The sequence below is a fragment of the Talpa occidentalis genome, unplaced genomic scaffold, assembly GCF_014898055.3.
Source record: "Talpa occidentalis isolate TD23 unplaced genomic scaffold, MPIMG_talOcc4v2.1 talOcc4.5, whole genome shotgun sequence".
Lineage (NCBI taxonomy): Eukaryota > Metazoa > Chordata > Mammalia > Eulipotyphla > Talpidae > Talpa > Talpa occidentalis.
The window spans coordinates 74808122-74828195 of NW_023604861.1; the positions used below are offsets into that span (position 1 = coordinate 74808122).

At 40.8% G+C, this 20074-nt stretch overlaps 1 pseudogene; it reads right to left on the reverse strand.

The window, feature by feature from the left end:
- Positions 1-6663: 6663 nt before the first annotated feature.
- LOC119259830 (eukaryotic initiation factor 4A-II-like) lies at positions 6664-7899 on the reverse strand (annotated as a pseudogene).
- Positions 7900-20074: the final 12175 nt, after the last annotated feature.

A 20074-nucleotide genomic window follows, 5' to 3' on the forward strand; every position in this document is an offset into this window, starting at 1 on the left:
AATGTATTGTATATATCCACTTCATCCTTGTTAACATCCCCATAGTCTTCCCTATCTTCTTAGTATCATCAATGACTTAACCATTCCCCTATTGAGAACAATTAGGCTATTTCCAGTTTTTCTTCTTACAAATAATGCTGCATCCCGGTATATTTTACCTTGAGCATGAATGTGAATGTTTCTCTTCAATCCTAAAAGCAGAATCACTGTGTCAAAGGCCATGTCCATTTGTTATTTTGCTATGTGCACCCTAAAAAGATTTTATCAATTTATATATCCAATATAATATTAGAGGAACAGTAAGGAACAGTCTCCAAGTAGTGGGTGACTCATAGCCAACTTGCTGCTGAAAGGTGGAGCTTTCTGGACTCCACCTTCTGACTTCCTGAAAGGGGTTGTTGCTGGGAACTAGTGGGAATAATCCAGCTTTCACGTGACTGAGTAAGGGTAGAGCAGTCCTCTTTTTTGGCTGTCTTCCCATTATAACCTGATCACTGCTTGGCTGAAGTTATCTATGGGTAGGAGAGATGTCCTCCAGTCACATGTCAGCCAATGCATTTTCTTCTCCTCCTTTCTCTTTGCTCCCCCCTTTTCTTAATCCACCTGCAAATAAATTCTTTTAAATCTTTTCCCCCCTCTTGTTTCCACATATCTGCTTTTGGATATTGTCTTGTATTCTTTTTTTTTTTTTAAGATTTATTTATTTATGCATACAAGAACTGAAGTACAGGCCAGAGGTGCTAGGGTGGTGAGAGGATTCACCAGAGGCAGAGTGGGGAATAGAACAGGTGGATTGACTGAAATACACTGTTGAGGGGAGCAACGGGAGAGACAGGAGAGGTCTGCTGTGCCATGTGGGTCACCTCCCTGGCCAGGGATTGAACTTGTGTTACAGTGGCTGCTGATAGCCTCATAGTACTGACACTTAACCCCTCGCACCACCAGGGAGCTCCTGTCTATATTCTTAAGCAAGCATTTGCAGGTGAGGACTCACAAACTAGGTCATTTCTCTTTCCCTTGAGTTTGCCCTGTAACCATATGAATAATACTTGCATATTCCCCATCAAAGACATAAATATTTGCTATTAAGATCACATCAGAGTCAAATGAGCAATCTTTGCATTTTAATATGCTCTTTTGGCTAGGAAAAGAGCCACCTAGAAGGTTACATCCAGGTAAAAACCTGGAGGAGATGAAGGAGAAAGTTCTTGCAAGTATTTGAGAGAAGAACTTTCCATAAAGCTTTTCTGAGACAGGAGTATGTTTGAAGAAGTATTTTAAAAAGTTGTTATTTTATGTGTTATTTACAAAAGCTCATCTGATTCTTCAGGACCAATTATTAAATCTTCAGTAAATCTGCAAGTTGGTTGCCAAAAGCAGCCATTATAAAAAATTAAATTATATATATTATTAAATAAATGATATTAAAACCAAATGCAATCAATACTTACAACTAATCAATTCTTTTTTCAAAGATTTATTTATTTATGCATACAAGAACTGGGGTGTAAGCCAGAGGTGCGGGGGCAGGGGTGGGTGAGAGGACTCACCCAGAGAGCATGGGGAGAAGAGCAGGAGGATCTAATGACATACACTGCTGAGGAGAGCAGCAGGAGAGGCAGGAGAGGTCTGCTGCACTATGTGGGTTGCTCCCCAGCAAGGCGGGGGGATCGAATTTGTGCTGCAGTGGCTGGTGACAGCTTGTTAGCTCTGTCTTTAACCCCTGTGCCACCAGGGAGGCCAAAAACTAATCAATTCTTAATTATGTCATTGCAGTATACTTTGGGGTTATTTATATCAATATCAATAGCTTTTGCATGATGGAAACAATAATACGCTACCGTGCAATCTCTTCACAGCTACATGAGTTGTGACATCATGTTGAAATCAGGGTAGGAGTGCTTATACCAAGGAAGCTAGTTAACCCTATAGCACTTTGTGCTAAGGACCATCAAGAGATCAGAGTTGCTGCAGGAGACAAATGAGTAAAAGGAAGATGAAGTCATAGCAGTGAATGGGCAGGGTAGGAAGGCAGATAATGTAGGGACTTGCTCAAGGCCACTGTAAATGCTTCGGCTTATTTTCTCAGGGAGAGTGAGAACCATCCAAGTATTTGAACAGACATGATGGCTTTACTTGACTTATCAGGATCAGTCTAAATGCTGTGTTGAGAATGACTGGGAATCAAGGGTAGCACTAGAGAGACCTATCAGGAGATTCTGCATTAATTCAGAGCTTGACTGTGGCTTGAACCAGAATAGAAGTCATGGAAATGTTCAGATTCTAAGAATATTTTGAAAGTTGAGTCAAAAGAGCTTTCTGTAGAATTAGATTTGGATATGTAAGAAAGAGAGGATTCAAGGATGGATTTCAATCTCAGAGATAGGAAAGGTGGAGTTACCATTGTCTGAGATGGGGAGAAACAGACTGGGATTAAGGGGAGTGTGGCAGAATTAACATCTCAATATCCAATCACCCATAATTCCCTTAAAGGTAGGGACTTAGTGCCAACTTCTTAATTAGGTTTAACCAATTTTTGCGGAATTCATGAATTAATATTTTTTGGCATTTATAATCAAATGAAATCCTGTTGATGTTGATGGGAAGATGCTACCAGATATGAAATTCTGTGACTGACCAAAAGGAGAGAAGCTACTAGATGTCATTCCAAAGGAGGTTCACTTTATGTCCTTTATTTCTCACCACTTAGTTGGTCTCTTAGACTCTTTGCCTTCCATGGTACTGCCTGCTTGGTGTTCTAGTCACAAGAAGAGATTCATTATCATCAGTAGCAGAAAACTTAAAAAAAAAAAAGACAATAATAATAATATCAGATTTTAAGTACATTTCATGAAAATTTTGTTTTCAAGCCTTTTTCTCATATAATAAACTGAAAATATTCTCACAATAACAATTTGAAAATTGTCTATTACATGCTCTGATTGAGAAGAATGAAGAGCTTAGCACAGTTAGTGGATCTATTTCGGTGATTCTCAATGAGGGGTAATTTTGCCCCCCAGGAAACATGTAGCAATCAAGTGTAATCTTACGAAACAATAGTTAAGAATAAAGGAATTTAACAGCAATTTATAGGCCCAGGTAGATCAGAAGGTGAAGGTAATAATGAAAGAAGCATAACAATACCTAAAATGTGGAGACATTGTTTCATTGTTTGTCGACTGGGGTGTGTGTGTGTGTGTTGTGTTGGAGTGCTACAGGCATCTAGTAGGTAGTGGCCAGGGCACTGCTAAACATTCTTCAATACATAGGATAGTCCCACAAGAAAGCCCTTATGTCTTTAGTGTCAAGGTTGAGGAACACTGTTATATTTATAAAATATTTGAAGTTATCCTGTTCCACTGGACAGGGGAGTAAACTGAACCTCAACTAGATCAGTGTTTTATTCATTTATATATATATAAAACCTGTGTGTGTGTATATATATATATATATATATATATATATATATAAAACCTGTATATATATATATATATATAAAACCTCTGTGTGTATATAACCTCTGTGTGTGTGTGTGTGTATATATATATATATATTTATATATATATGTAACCGGAGGGACCTATTGAAGCACAGATTATGATTCAATAGGTCTGGAGCAGGGTATAAAATTATGAATTTCTAACTAGTCCATGACCCAAACTTTGAGTAAGAAGGCACTAGATTATACTGCTGTGTCTGTTGGGGTGGGATGGGGTTTCCTTAAGAACTCGTATTTGAGGGCCTTCCTGGCGGTGCAAGGGGTTAAGATGCAACCGATGAAGCTGCCACAGCAGCCATGGTAGCACAAATTCAATTCCCGGCCAGCCAGGGAGCAACCCACATGGCACAGCAGACCTCTCCTGACTTGCCCCGTTGCTCCCCTCAGCAGTGTACTTCGGTCAATCTGCCTGTTCTGTTCCCCACTCTGTCTCTGGTGAATCCTCTTACCCCTCGCACCTCTGGCCTGTACCCCAGTTCTTGTATGCATAAATAAATAAATCTTTAAAAAAAAACCTCATACTTGAAAACCCAAAAAACAATGTTTGGGATATGGTATGTGCAAGTTTGTATTGAGCTCATAAAAATATCTTATTTTTGGGTACTCTTTATTTTGCAATTCTTTCCTCCTGGGAGAAGTTTTAAAGTGTATTTCTGGAGCAGAAGAAATTCTTCTCTGAAGAGACCAAATTAGAATCACAAATAGAAAAGAAGAAATACCGAAAAGTAGAAAAAGTTCACTACCTCACTCTGCCTTCAGGTAGAACTACATTTAAGCCAATTCAAACTGATTTCTACATATTGAGAATGTCAGAATCAAACAGCAATGAGCCTAGAAGGTGACAGTAATAATAAAAATAGCAAATATGATAATGGCTAACACTTATGGCCATTAGCATATGTCAGAAACTTTTGAAAACACCCGTGATATTTATGTTCTTAATTTTCACAATAACCCAACGAGGTAGGAACAATTATTATACATTTTAAGATAGAGGAAATGGACCCTTAAATACTTAGATACTTAAAAGACAAGCAAAAAGTGTATAAGAATACCCTGAAGAAAGTAAATTAATGAATGATGAAGATCCCTAGAAAGAATAACTCTTTGGTTCTTATTCCTTTCCATTTGAGTATAAATTTCAAAACATTAAGAGAAAGAAAAGAAAGAGAATAATATCTCCTGGGAGAGCTGCAACTTGTAATGTAATAGGGTCTCTTTAAAAAGAAGGAATTTTTTCTCCTTTTGTTATAGGACAGGGAGAGGGGCAGCCCAAACCCCACAAACCTGCCTATTCTAAATGGGTTCTGCCATCCGCCGCATCAACACAAAACATATGAGACTTTAATGGGAAGGAACTTTAATACAACTAGGAAACAATACAGGTAAGGCAAAGAGTCTAGTTTCTAAATGAAGCACCCAAAGTTACCCGTCCCCTCGTGGGTAAAAGTCCATCCATATGGGAATGGCGCAGAGCAAGGCCCCAAAGCCTGCCATGAATCTAAAGCATCTTCCAGTGGGGACCCACAGAAAAGGGTCAGAAACAACCAGACAAGCCCGGAAGGAAAAGAGCAAAATCAACATCAAGATAAAAGCTGCCATTGTCACCTCCCCACGGGTCTCACCCACATCTGTGTCACCCAGTCCACGACCAAAAGACAAGCGCAGTTTCTTCACGTGTCTCTAGGCTCCATCCTGCTTCCTTCCTCAGTCTCTTCTCTTCTCTTCTGCAGCTTCTCCTCTTTCTGCTCAGCTCCACCCTCCCTTGGGTGGGGCAGGGAACCTGGAACTTCCCCCTTTCCTGGGGACCACCCTGTTACACTTTGACTAAATTAGATAATTTCGAGGTCTTTTAAAATGTATATTTCAGAACTATGGTCAAAAGCCCCCAACCCAAAAGAATTTCTATAAATCCCAGAAATTATTTAATTATTTATTGAACCATTCTATTCTCTTTTTAAAAATATTTATTTATTTATGCATACAAGAACTGGGGTACAGGCCAGAGGTGTGAGGGATGAGAGGATTCACCAGAGACAGAATGGGGAACAGAACAGGCAGATTGACTGAAATACACCCTGAGGGGAGCTGTGGGCAAGACAGGAGAGGTCTGCTGTGCCATGTGGGTAGCTCCCTGGCTGGAGATCAAACTCGTTATGTAGTGGCTGCAGAGAGTTTCATCCATTGCGCCTTAATTCCTTGCGCCACCAGGGAGGCCCTCTATTTCCCTTATTTATTTATTTTAAAGTGAATATATGATTTATTTAACATTCAAGCTTCATTAAGACATGTGCAATAAAGGGCCTCTCTGGTGGCGCAGGCAGTTGAGTGCTGCACTGTGAAGCTGTCCACAGCCTCTGCAGCGTGTGTTCAATCCCTGCCGGCTGGTGAGAATTCCACATGGCGCGGGAGACCTCTCCTGTCTCGCCGGCTGCTCTCCTCAGTATTGTATTTCTTCACTCTGCCTGTTCTGTTTCCTGCTCTTTCTCTGGTGAATCCTGTCACCTTTCCATGCATCTGGCCTATAGCCTGGTTCTTGTATAAAAATAAATAAATCTTAAATTAAAAAAAAAAAAAAGACATGCGCAATATGGCAATTTTACTGGGGGTTTAACCCTACCTAGGATATGATCGCTGGGGCTTAGCAAAAGGGTCCAGTTCACACTTAGCACTAATTAAATACTTTATTGAATAAATACAATACCAAACAAAATGCATTCAAATGCTTTCTAAAAAAAAAAAAAATCAATTTTAAAGGCCTTCTATTCAGGCTAATGATAAACACGCTAAAGGCAGATATGATAGTTTAACATAATTGGCTGAATTTGTACAGCACTTATATCTTTTAGTCCAAAAGTATATTATTAAATGATAGAGAACATCTAATACAACCATTTCTACAGAACTAGGAAATAAATTTCTAAGAAAAAAAGATTTTACACACCCCATCTCTATACTCAACCCCAACAGTCTAACTCTAAAGAGGACAAAGTCAATGACTTTCCTCACAAGAGCTCACGACTAGAGTCGCTTTGCTATTAAAATCTGTATTTCTGTTACATTATGAGCATTGAGAAGATTCAAATATTCCCAAAGAAAGAAGCACAATGCACATTATGATAGCCTATTCAGCAATAGCGAGCACTGTGTTCAAACTATCATCCCAGGAATTAAATAAGGTCAGCCACATTCATTGGCATTTCCCCCACTGTAGTATTGCAGAAAGTCTCAATGTCATGAAGAATTCTCTTGTCTTCTTCAGTAACAAAGTTTATAGCCACACCTTTCCTCCCAAATCGACCCCCTCTGCCAATTCTGTGAATATAATTTTCACAATTGGCAGGTAGATCATAGTTTATAACCAGAGACACTTGTTGCACATCAATCCCATGAGCCAACAAGTCAGTAGTGATCAAAACACGGCTTGATCTGAATTCCCTCATGATAAGATCTCTCTCCTTCTGGTCCATGTCACCAAGCAGAGCACAAACTGTGAAGTCCCTGGCATGCATTTTCTCAGTGAGCCAGTTCACTTTGGCCTTGTGTTGAGAAAAATAACAGTCTGTGTAATTGTCAGTGTCTTGTACAAGTCACAAAGTGCATCCAATTTCCATTCCTCTCTTTCAACATTAATATAAAATTGTTTGATCCCTTCAAGGGTCAATTCTTCCTTTTTCACCAGAATTGGAAGTGGATCTCTCATGAATTTTTTTGTCACTTCTAACATATCAGTTGGCATTGTGGCAGAAAGCAACACAACCGGAATACTCATATTTAATTTTTGGAAAATCTCATAAATTTGATCCTTAAATCCTCAGCTCAACATTTTCATCTGCTTCATCCAAAGCAAACATTTTGATCCATTTTGGAGAAAGATATCTTCTGTTTAACATGTCAAACACTCTCCCAGGTGCACCAACAACAATGTGTGGTTGGAGCTTTTGCATTTCAGCCTGGAGCTTTTGCATTTCATTTCGAACATTGGTTCCACCAATGCAAGCATGACAGGTTACTCCCATATAATCTCCAAGTGCCAGAATTACCTTTTGGATCTGTTGAGCTAGTTCTCTGGTAGCGGCCAATACTAGTGCTTGTGTCTCCTTTAACTCAATCTCCAACTGTTGCAGGATGGAAATAGCAAATGTGGCTGTCTTGCCAGTACCTGATTGAGCTTGAGCCATCACATCATACCCTTTAATACAAGGAATAATAGCTCTCTGCTGAATAGCTGAAAATTTCTCAAAACCATAAGCACAGATGCCCCGAAGAAGAGATTCCTTTAAATTCATATCTTCAAAGTTATCAACAATCTCATTCCAGTTGCTCTCGATGACACCATCGGGGTCCATTCTCTCTGGGCTGCTATGTTCTCTGTTATAATCAGTGGAGCCACCAGACATGATCTGAAGAGCCACTCATCGCCTGACTGAAAAGCCCTTTTTTATTTTTTAAAGATTTATTTATTTATACATACACAAACTGGGGTACAGGCCAGAGATATGGGGGTGAGAGGATTCACCAGAGATAGACTGGGGAGCAGAACAGGCAGATGTACTGAAATACACTGCTGATGGGAGCAGCAGGTGAGACAGGAGAGGTCTGCCTCGCTATGGGGGTTTGCTCCCTGGCTGGGGATCGTACTTGTGCTGCAGAGACTTGGGATAGCTTTGTAGGTTGCGTCTTAACCCCTTGTGCCACCAGGGAGGTCCCTCATTCTATTATCTCTTTTTGAAAGAGATTTATTTATTTATGCATAAAAGAACTGGGGTTCAGGCCCAGTTAGGGGTTAAGTGGTTAAGACAGAAGGGGTTAAGATGCAACCCATGAAGCCATCAGTAGCCACTGCAGCATGAGTTCAATCCTCGAACTTTCACATGTTTGCTTCTGGTTTGTCCCCAATTAGTGCCCTCCAAATCAGGTTAACCGATTGTTCCTAGGAATCAGCAAGCAGCACTACCAAAATTTCTAGGCCTATTATGCCATCAAGAGGCTGAAAAATGGTTTATTAAATCAACACATTTTCTTCAGTAAGGTGTGGGAGGTGAGAGGATTCACCAGAAACAGAGTGGGGAAGAGAACAGGCAGATCGACCGAAGTACACTGCTGAGTGGAGCAGCAACAGGCCTGTCAGGACAGGTCTGCTGCACCACATGGGAAGCTCCCTGGCAGGGGATTGAACTCATGCTGCAGTGGCTGCGCTGCAGGTAGCTTCATAGGCTGTGTCTTAACCCCTTGCACAATGAGGGAGGCCCCATTCTATTATCTTTAACCTGAGAAATGTGACAAAAGCAGAAGCTTAATTTCAATAACAAGTACATTTCCTCGGGGATTTTAAAAATTAGATATATTTATTTAAATGCACATATATATTACATCTTTCATTAAAATAATTTTTTATAAAGGGCCTCCCTGGTGGCGCAGGGGGTTCAGCACCGCACTATGGAGCAATCTGCAGCCTCTGTAGCACGAGTTTGATCCCCGGCCGGTCAGGGAGCAGCCCACATGGGGAGGTGGACCTTTCCTGTCTCGCCTGCTGCTCCCCTCAGCAGCGTATTTGGGTAGATCCACCTGTTCTGCTCCCCACTCTGTCTGTGGTGAATCCTTTCACCTACCCACATTTCTGGACTATTCCCAGCTCTTGGAAGCAAAAATAAATAAATCTTTAAAAAAATTTTTTAATAAAGATTTATTTTTATTTATTTATGCATTCAAGAACTGGAGTATAGCCAGAGATGAAGAGGGTTAGAGGCCCTGCAAGTTCCTTTTAAAATAATTATCCAGGGCCTCCCTCTTTCTCTGCATTGGGAAATTAGAAAGAAAAAAGGGGAAAAGGGCTCTTGCATTTGGAATTAAAGAAGTCCAGTGGAAGTTCTCTTCTAAGGGAATACTTTCCAACAAAATAAAACAAAACAAAACAAGGAAGCAAAGCAAAGTAAAATAAAACAAAAGAACACCAAACCTCAAAACATTTTGGAGGTTGTCAAAGTGACTTTTTTTACAAGGCACTGGATCTTGGATACTTACTGTTATTTTTTTCCCCCTCTTCTCTGACTAGATAATGTGATCTGTTAGAAATCAAATAGTAGTAGTTGGTTATAAGAAAACTACTAATATCTACTATTGCCAGATCTTTATATAGATAGATAGTAAGAATACGTCAGGAATAGGGCCATAGTAAATTCAAATTCCTAAATGTTTAAATGCTTAATAAAGTAAAAAGCAAAAATTAAAAAATCTTATATACAATGAAATTTTGGTTGTGTCAAAACACCATCAGCACATAAATGTATGACAGTGTATATCCAAACTAAAATGTTTTTTTCTGGATTTATCCAGTTAACTATTTTATGGATAGTTTTTACCTGCAGAGATTCACTCTATTGAATATACTCTGTAAAAGCTTCTAATATTTAAAAATTTTAGAGCATATTCTGAGATCCATGAAAGTTGAAGTATTTGAAAGTATCTATCTTTTCTCCATAAGTGGAATTAACCCAAAGACACATTGAAGTAGTTTCCCGATAACCCAAATGTAGGTTCTGTGTAGAACTTAAATTTAACTTCTGTGCTCATCACTGATGTACTACACAGATTTTCTTTCCAGATTATCTTTACACCACGACAAGCAACACTTCTCCACTAGGTAACAACAGAATTCCCCAACAAGGGTTTTGAAGTGAATTTGAGAAGAAAGCATTGGGCAAACAAATAAAATAGGCAACCGTGCATGAAAGGGAGGCAGAAGCAAAATGGCAACACTGGAACAACTGGACCAGTGCAGAGACTGGTGGGATGGTTGGTGGGGTGTAATCAACGGCTGGGAGGCACAGGCTTAGTAAGAACCGTATCTGGAGGCTGAATCAAAATGAACCAACAGTCTTGCTAGACTGAGAAACAGAAAAAAATGCTAGGGTAGCCTTCAGAGGCAATGAGGTGGGAGACAGTGAAGATCAGACTTAACTACTCAGGTGGCAATTTGCACTTTTCCACAAAGAAGCACTATTATGATAGGCCAATAAGCTCAACCCAAAGAAGTTATGGGAGAAGGGTGCCTTAAAATAGCATGAGTATAAACAGTTGCAGCTTCTTTGTAACTATACCAGAGTAAAAATCTATTTCATGTCAAGTTTCAGTTTTCTGGGCCTCCCTGGTGGTGCAAGGGGTTAAGACCCATGAAGCTGTCCACAGCCACTGCAGCCCAAGTTCAATCCCTGGCAGGCTGGGGAGCTGCCCACAAGGCGCAGCAGACCTCTCCTGGCTCACCTGCTGCTCCCCTCAGCTGTGCGTTTCAGTTGGTCTGACTGTTGCGTTCCCCACTCTGTCTCTGGTGAATCCTCTCACTCCCCACACTTTTGGCCTGTACCTCAGTTCTTGCGTGCATAAATAAATAAATCTTAGGGAAAAATAAAAAGGTTTCAGTTATCTAATTGGAAGGAAAGTGGACGATGGTCTGAAAAATCAGGGCTAAGCACAGATTATTATTTTTTTAATATTTTATTTTATATAATTCTTACATCATTTTTCATCTTTGCACAATATATGCATTTTCATTATGGTTATATTCCCCATACAATTGCACCCCCCCCCCTAATTTTGACTCTAGTCCTTCCTCTCCCTGCCCCTCCCCCCCCACTCCCTCCTTAGTGTGTCTCTGGTTTATAAACCAGAGTTGCTTGTTGATTTTGATTTTTACTTTGTATTAATTAGTCTTTTTCCTGGTCCCTATTTAAGTTTTCTAAATTCCTGCTATGAGTGAGACCATCTGGTATTTTTCTTTTTCTTTCTGACTTATTTCACTGAGCATGATCCCTTCCAGCTCCATCCATGTTGCTGCAAACTGCATGTGTTTATCTTTTTTGAATGCTGGGTAATATTCCATGGTGTATATGTACCACATCTTCTTGATCCAGTCATCTATTTTTGGGCATTTGGGTTGTTTCCAAAGCTTAGCTATTGTAAATAGTGCTGCTATAAACACAGGGGTGTAGGTGCCCTTTGGAATTAATGTTTCTGTGTCCTTTGGGTAAATACCTAGGAGTGGAATTGCTGGATCATATGGAAGCTCCATCTTTAGCAGGTTGAGGAATCTCCACACAGCTCTCCTTAGTGGTTGGACCAGTTTGCACTCCCACCAGCAGTGTAGGAGAGTTCCTTTTTCTCCACAACCTCGCCAACATTTGTTGTTGCTAGTTTTGTTAATATGTGCCATTCTCACTGGTGTGAGATGGTATCTCATTGTAGTTTTGATTTGCATTTCCCTAATTACAAGTGATGTTGAACATTGTTAGATATGCCTATTGGCCATTTGCATTTCCTCTTTGGAGAAGTTTCTTTTTAACTCTTCTGCCCATTTTTTGACTGGGTTATTTATTTTGTTTTTGTTGAGTCTCATCAGCTCTTTGTAGATTTTGTGATCAGTCCTTTATCATTAGTGTTGTGTGCAAAAATGTTCTCCCAGTCGGTGAGGTTTCTCTTTGTTTTGGTTATTGTCTCTCTTGCTGTCTAAGCACAGATTATTAAAGGGTCCCAGGACCCTCCTGCATCTGTCCTAGCATTCTCAGGAGTTCATGCCTCCATTGCTACAGCTAGAAAATATTGGAGGAAAGTCAATGGAATTGGAAGTAAGTCTCCTGTCATTCAGTTTTGTTGGGAGAACTTGTCCTTTCCTATCTCACTGTGGAGTCACCTCTGATGCTAGAAAAAGATACAAAAATATCAAAACCGGGCCTCCCCGGTGGCGCAGCAGTTGAGCGTTGGGTTGCGAAGCTGCCCGCAGCCTCTGCAGCGCCGGTTCGATCCCCGGCCTCCGGCGAGGGTCCCACATGGTGCGCAGACCTCTCTTGCAGCGCCCGCTGCTCCCCTCAGCAGTGTACTTCGTCAGTCTGCCTGCTCTGCTCTCCACTCTGGCTCTGGTGAATTCTCTCACCCTCCCGTGCTTCTGACTATACCCAGTGCTTGTATAAATAAATAAATAAATAAATAAATAAATAAATAAATAAATAAATAAATCTTTAAAAAAAAAAAAAACCAAAACAAACACAAAACCTAGTCCTGGAAGTAAGTAAGCCTATGATCGGCAAGGGGCAGTTGGAAGTTCACACATGTCTGGTTATCTTCCCATCAGGAGTTCACCTCTCCCCAGCACCTAATTGAGAATGAAGACTTCAGCCTGTTTGGACTCCCAGCCTCTTGTTGTCTGTGTTAAAGAGCTCAGCCAGGCCACCTGGCTCCTCTGGCTGAAATCCCAGGATAGGACATGTGAATGCCCTTCCACAGACTGGGACTACAAAGGACAGAGATCTCCAGAGAGGACCCAAAGAACTGTAGGCAGCCCTAAAGGCATGAGGGCCAGCTCTTAGAATTGTGTTATGTTTCTGCTTTGGGAGGAGCAGAACTGGGGTCTGGAGTCAGTTTATTTCTCCCTCCTAGTTTTATTCACAAATGAATGGTATGGGGTAGGGAGAATGGTTTCAGGTATTAAAGTTTACTGAAAGTGAGAAATCTGCAGACATATTTCTTGTGAGGTTAGGGTGAAGGCTAAGAAAAGATGGTGAAGGGAAGAAAAGAGGGTCACTGAAGGGACCTGAAGGGACAGAAAGAGGACCAGTGAAAGAAAGCGTAAAGGGGGTTTCAATGACAAACTCTGCTGGTCCTGGAATGTGGAGAGGGAAGTAGAATCACATGCAGATCTGAGAAGGCAACTGGCCGAATGTCAAAATGAGGTTCTTGGTAGGAGGGCATGAGAGAATTTGCTTTTATTGGCTCTACCAAACATGAAATCCCTGAGGTCTTGTGTACAACATAAACTTCATTGGTTCTTGAACACTGCAGTGAAATAACTTACACTGTGAAAAGAACTAGCATGCAGAAAACACACAAGGTTTACTTGAGGGACAAAGGCACCTTCATTTATGAATTCCACATCTATATCCCAAATTGTGCTGCTACAGGAGAGGCATGGCCCTATGGCAAGGCTGCAGTGGCAAGCCATAGGTCTGAGTTGTACAAACAAGTGAATTTCGCAGGATCAAAGAATATTTTTCTTAATGTTGCCACAGTTAAAAAAAATAGAATTGCAAAATGAGACAGTGAGAAATGTCTGGAATCAAGACATCTGAATTCTTCTGCCAGTTCTACCCTTAACATACTGCAGAGCTCCTCACCATCCATAAAGTGATCAAACTCCTAACAGGTTCCTAAGGTCCTTTCTGGTTCAATGGCAATCCTTAACTTCTGTGTGTTCCTTTCTTCTTGAAGATTACAGCAGATAAAGATAAGTGCAGAAATGCTCTTTTCACCAGTACGTGTGTTTTAAGAAGCAGTCTCCGTATTTATTTAATCACTCATCCATTTAACTAGTATTTTGAGTCCCACCAGGTGACATATACTGTGCTGGAGTTGGGTATACAACAGTAAGAAAAACCTTAGAAGACCAAAAGATAAGAATGTTTTCTTCACGTGTAATTTTTTGTGTAATTGGATGTATCATATTTTTTAAGTAATCACAGATCGTATACATTTGAATGTGTTTTCCTTAATAAGTGGCGGTTAACTTAGTTGCTTGTTTACTTTCTTGTTTATTCTTGTGAGTTAGTTACATTGATCAGACTTGGAGGAAGCTGTCAAAATATTTCAGAGCTACATGGTTAAACATATTTATTGAGGGCCTCCCCTGGTGGCGCAGCGGTTGAGCACTGGGCTGCGAAGCTGCCCTCAGCCTCTGCAGCGCTGGTTCAATCCCCAGCCGCCGGCGAGGGTCCCACATGGCGCGCAGACCTCTCCTGCGGCGCCCGCTGCTCCCCTCAGCAGTGTATTTCATCACTCTGCCTGTTCTGTTCCCTGCTTTGGCTCTGGTGAATTCTCTCACCCTCCCATGCTTCTGACTATACCCAGTGCTTGTATAAATAAATAAATAAATCTTTAAAAAAATATTTATTGATAACCTATTCTGTGCTGGATTCTATTGTAAGTGGTGTGGAGATGGTAGGGAGTAAGTCAGTCAGAGGTCTTCCTTCAGACTCATACTTCTGGATCTATTAAAATATAAAAATTTTAGGGGTCTCTCTGGTGGTACAAGGGGTTAAGTCTCAGCACTATGAAGCAATCTGCAGCTACTGCAGCAAGAGTTCGATCCCTGGCCAGGGAGCTACCCACATGGTGCAGCAGACCTCTCCTGTCTCACCCGCTGCTCCCCTTAGCAGTGTATTTCAGTAGATCTGCCTGTTCTGCTCCCCACTCTGTCTCTGGTGAATCCTCTCACCTCCCCGCCTCTCTGGCCTACACCCCAGCTCTTAATAAATAAAACAAATCTTTAAAAAAATATATAAGAACTTTAGTATATATTTATGCAATTTAAACACTTTTAGCATGCTAGTAAGTTATCTCAGCTTCTAAGGTGATCCTGAAAAATTTCAGATGATATTTTTTAAATTCAGACTTTGCTTATTTAAACAATGTGTGGCAAATTGCCATTTATCTAGCGATATTACTAGAATGTTGACTTAAAAAAAAACAAATAGGATCATAACATTCTGACTTTTCCTATCCAACTACCCATCCTTCCCTTACTCTTAAAAAAAAAAAATCCTTCAGTGGCAATCTATTACCTCACAACAAAAGAAACCCCCAACTCCCTATCATATCAGGCAAGGCCAGTAGTGCCTGGGCCATACCTCTCCTCCTATTCATGTTCTGAGGTGTGCACATTTTCCACCACCCCTCACTGATTGCTGATTTCCAGATTGATGGAGCATGCCACTCCCTCAATCCAGACTGCTTTTCACCACTTTCTCCCTCCAGAGCCTTTACTGATTTTTGGATCCGGGTTCATCGATGACCCCCCACAGCTCTCGTGCTACTCCCTTCCTGGGGTTTGCCTGCCACAGCATAATGGGCCACTTACACATCCATCTCCTGAGTGCAGTGGGAAATTCCAAGGTGGTGCATAGGGCTGGACATGCAGTCAGCCTTTTAGAAAACATTTTGAGTGAATAAATTGCATACACATTTATAGGTAACATTACAAGCAGGGAGAATAACATGACAGAAGACTTGCTGGTGAATTAGGTATTCTAACAGGAATTCAGAATGTCTAGATAACATGGTCATTAGCTGAAGAAAACAAATGGCTAGAGAGGTTAAGAGAAGGAAGTACAGATCCAAGCAGTTTAACACTAGTAAGTCATTAAGGTTCTTAAGAAAGGGAGGAATTAGGGCCTCCCTGGTGGCACAAGGGGTTAAGCACTGCACTATGAAGTAGTTTGCAACCTCTGCAGCATGATTTCAATCCCTGGCCAGCCAGAGAGAAACCCACATGGCGAAGCAGACCTCTCCTGTCTCACCTGCTGCTCCCCTCAGCAGTGTATTTCTGTCGTCTGCCTGTTCTACTCCCCACTCTGTCTCTGGTGAATCCTCTCCCCCCCAACATCTCTGGCCTGTACCCCAGCTCTTGTATGCATAAATAAATAAATCTTTTAAAAAATGTATATAAGATGCAGCCACCTTTTAGGGAAAAAAAGAAAGGGAGTAATTAGGTTAGCACTTCAGAAAATTGTGAAAAATAGTTTTGAAGCCAACAATATTGGAGACATGGAGATATATTAGAGTGACTATTAGAGAAAACCAAGGAAGAACTAGTGATGGCCAGAACCAATGAAGCAGCACTGAGGACAGCAGGAAGTGGGAAGATTCAAGAAATGTTAAGGAGATACAATTGCCAGAACTCGGTGGTATGTTAGATACACATCTTCCCTCCCAAACAAGGGATAAACTTCTGAAGGACAGGAACCCTGCAATGTATATCTTTGTGTTCTATCATGTTGCCTATGGTTTCTACTTGTAGATTAGGTCAGTGTTCAAGAAACAGTTGTTGAATTAATAAATGACAAATGAATAAAACTTTAAAACTATAAACAGTATAAATCCTTACTCTTAAAAGCAAAACAAAAGAAACAAATTTCACACAATTTAGATTTACAAAAGATTCAAAGAAGTGTTTATGAACTTGGTGATGGCCTCCCTGGTGGTGCAACGGTTAAAGTCTAAGCACTATCAAGCTATTGCCAGCCACTGCAGCATGAGTTCGATCCCCAGAAGGGAGATACCCACATGGTGTAGCAGACCTCTCCTTCCTCACCAGCTGCTGCCCTCAGCAGTGTATTTCAGTAGATCCACCTTTTATGCTTCCCACTCTGTCTCTGATAAATCCTCTCACCTCCCCACACCTCTGGCCTACATCCCAGTTCTTGCATGCATAAATAAAATAAATCTTTTTCAAAAAGGTGAATATAATCAATTTATAAAATTTCCTATTACTTCTTTGACAGTTATTCTAAATTTATGCTTAAAATGACCTAATTTTACACAATTTTTATAAAGACAAAAGTTATGATCCTAACTTCTTAGGATCATATTACATGGAATCTCTGTCCAAAGTAATATAAAAGCAGATCATATGCTATTATATGTAACATCTGTTTGAAGAAATCTTGTTACTTATATATGTCAGAAATGTCAGAAACAATGTTTTGTGCTTTCCATACTGAAAAATCCTGTATACTTTTCAGACTCCCTCTGGAAATCTTGCAAGTCACAAAATACTGAACTATTTTTTCTGAAGATAAATGGCAAATCAACCCTCAGATAGATGTGTCAGAGATGGTGGAGGAAGTTATTATAGTTAATCAATAAATGATTATTTGAAATCAGCAATAATCTTAACAGTTAACATTAAACACATTAAACCAATGTAAGGAATGCTTTGATTTATTTTTCAACCTTTGCTAATTTCCATAATCAAATAAGTGATGACAAAAGTTTAAATTTCAAAGATCAGGGTCTCCCCAGTGGCGCAGCGGTTGAGCGTTGGGTTGCGAAGCTGCCCGCGGCCTCTGCGGCGCCGGTTCGATCCCCGGCTGCTCCCCGGCCACCGGAGGAGGGTCCCACATGGCGCGCAGACCTCTCCTGCCGCCCACTGCTCCCCTCAGCAGTGTACTTCGGTCCTTCTGCCTGCTCTGTTGCCTGCTCTGTTCCCCGCTCTGGCTCTGGTGAATTCTCTCACCCTCCCGCATTTCTGACTGTACCCAGTGCATGTATAAACAAAAACAAACAAATAAAAAAAAAAACAACAAACAAAAAAAAATGCCTCTATTTAAAAAAAAATAAATAAATAAATTTCAAAGATCAATATCCTCTCAAACATCTTCAAACAAGCTCATAATTAATTATACACACAAATAAGAAACAAAGTCATGAAGGCTAACTCATTTTTTCCATTTGTATAACTCTTGGTGATAGACTGGAAAGGAGCATAAATTAATTTTTAAAACATGAAAATAATCTCCCATACAGTATCAAAAGAAAAAGAACATTATAAGACCTGGTTGTCACTGATATGAATCTGACAGAATCAGTTTTCTAAAAAGGGGGGAAATTCATAGCTATCTTATTTTATCTGTTAATTAAAACTAAAATGCATTAGTTCAACTATATATATATATATATATATTTTTTTTTTTTTAAACAGAAGTCATTTTTTTTTTTAAAGATTTATTTATTTATTTATACAAGCACTGGGTACAGTCAGAAGCGCAGGAGGGTGAGAGAATTCACCAGAGCCAGAGCGGGGAGCAGAGCAGGCAGAAGGACCGAAGTACACTGCTGAGGGGAGCAGTGGGCGGCAGGAGAGGTCTGCGCGCCATGTGGGACCCTCCTCTGGTGGCCGGGGAGCAGCCGGGGATCGAACCAGCGCTGCAGAGGCTGCGGGCAGCTTCGCAACCCAGCGCTCAACCGCTGCGCCACCGGGGAGGCCCCCTATATATATTTTTTAAAGATTTATTTATTTTTATACAAGAACTGGGATACAGGCCAGAGGTGCAGGAGGGTGAGAGGATTCACCAGAGACAGAGCAGGCAGACGGAGGGAAGTACGCTGCTGAGGGGAGCAGCGGGTGAGACAGGACAGGTCTGCCCCACCACGTGGGACTCTCCCTGGCCAGCCAGGAATCGAACTGGTGCTGCAGAAGCTGCGGACAGCCTCACAGGGCTGCACTCAACCCACTGTACCATCGGGGAGGCCCAGTCCAACTATATTTGTTTGAAAATACTGAAAGGCACAAACATAACTAAAGATGGGGATAGTTTGTACTATGATGTTCAAATTTTTATTTTAAATTGAGGGCCTCCTTAGTGGCGCAGGTGATTGAGTACAATGCTGTGAAGCTGTCCACAGCCTCTGCAGCACCTGTTTGATTCCTGGCTGGCCAGGGAGAGTCCCATGTGGCGGGGCAGACCTCTCCTGACTTGCCCGCTGCTCCCCTCAGCAGTGTATTTTGGTCAGTCTACCTGTTCTATTCCCTGCTCTGTCTTGGGTGAATCCTCTCACCCTCCCACACATCTGGCATGTATGCTGGTTCTTGTATAATAAATAAATAAATCTTTAAAAAATTATTTAAATTTAAAGATAAATGCTTTACCACATGAGATTTCAAATTATTAAATTTTGCTCTTAAATTTTTGTCTAAGTTTAGGGCATAAAAAACTTTCAGTTGGTCATTGTTTTAAATAATAAATAAAATTTTAATAGTCCTTTAAAAGTTTTTTCAATTTGATTATTTAGTAAAGAGAATTTAAGAGATGGGCCAATTCAACTTTTGCTTTTGAAAATTAAAAATTATAGGGGCCTCCCTGGTGGTGTAAGGGATTAAGATGCAACCTATGAGGCTGTCTGCAGCCACTGCAGCATGAGTTTGATTCCATCCAGGGAGCTACCCACATAGCACAGCAGACCTCTCCTGACTTGCCTGCTTCTCCTCTTAGCAGTGTATTTCAGTCGATCTGCCTGTTTTGTGCCCCACTCTGTCTCTGGTGAATTCTCTCATCTCCCACACCTCTGGCCTGTACCCCAGTTCTTATGGGCATAAATAAATAAATTCTTAAAAACAAATTAAAAAATATAACATAAACTATACTTGAGGTTAATGGTCCTGTAAAGATATTTTTAAACCTCAACCCACAGTAAAGAATATATTTTATATTGTGACCCATTCATATATCTCCACATAAATGACTGAAATAGGCTAGTTTTATGAAACATATTTTAAAGGATTTATTTATTTATGCATACAAGAGCTGGGGTGCACTCCAGAGGTATTGGGTGAAGGGTGGTCGTGAGAGGATTCACCAGAGACAGAGTAGGGAGCAGAACAGGCAGACTGACTGAAATACACTGTTGAGGGGAGCAGCAGGTGAGGCAGGAGAGGTCTGCTGCACCATGTGGGTAGCTCCCTGGCCAGGATTGGGGATCAAACTCCTGCTGCAGTAGCGGCAGATTGCTTCATAGTGCACCACCAGGGAGGCCCAGTTTTATGAAACATTATTTACCTTTACAGCAATATGCTATGATATTTTGTATTCTATTTAATTTTTAAACAACTCGCTGACTTGATAGGGTAAAGACCGTTACTTGAAAATTTCACTTTTAGTCATCTCACATTTAAGAAACAGCAGTGATTAAAGAATTTAGGGAAAAGGCCTCCCTGATGGTGGAGGGTTAAAGTCTTAGCTCCATCACAGAGCT